A 392-nucleotide genomic window follows, 5' to 3' on the forward strand; every position below is an offset into this window, starting at 1 on the left:
AGACCTAAATAGACATTTCTCCAAAGAAGACATATAGATGGCCAAGAAGCACACAAAAAGCTGCTCAACATCACTATTAGAGAAATGCAAATCAAAACTACAATGAGGTATCACCTCACACCACTTAGAATGGGCACCATCAGAAAATCTACAAACAACAAATGCTGGAGAGGGTGTGGAGAAAAGGGAATCCTCTTGCACTGTTGGTGGGAATGTAAATTGATACAGCCACTATGGAGAACATTATGGAGGTTCCTTAAAAAACTAAAAATAGAATTACCATATGATCCAACAATCCCACTACTGGGCATATACCCAGAGAAAACCATAATTCAAAAAGACACATTTGGGCTTCCCTGGTGGCGCAGTGGTTGAGAGTCCGCCTGCCGATG

Source organism: Neophocaena asiaeorientalis, unplaced genomic scaffold (assembly GCF_003031525.2).
Source record: "Neophocaena asiaeorientalis asiaeorientalis breed wild unplaced genomic scaffold, Neophocaena_asiaeorientalis_V1.1 scaffold540, whole genome shotgun sequence".
NCBI classification, from domain to species: Eukaryota; Metazoa; Chordata; class Mammalia; order Artiodactyla; family Phocoenidae; genus Neophocaena; species Neophocaena asiaeorientalis.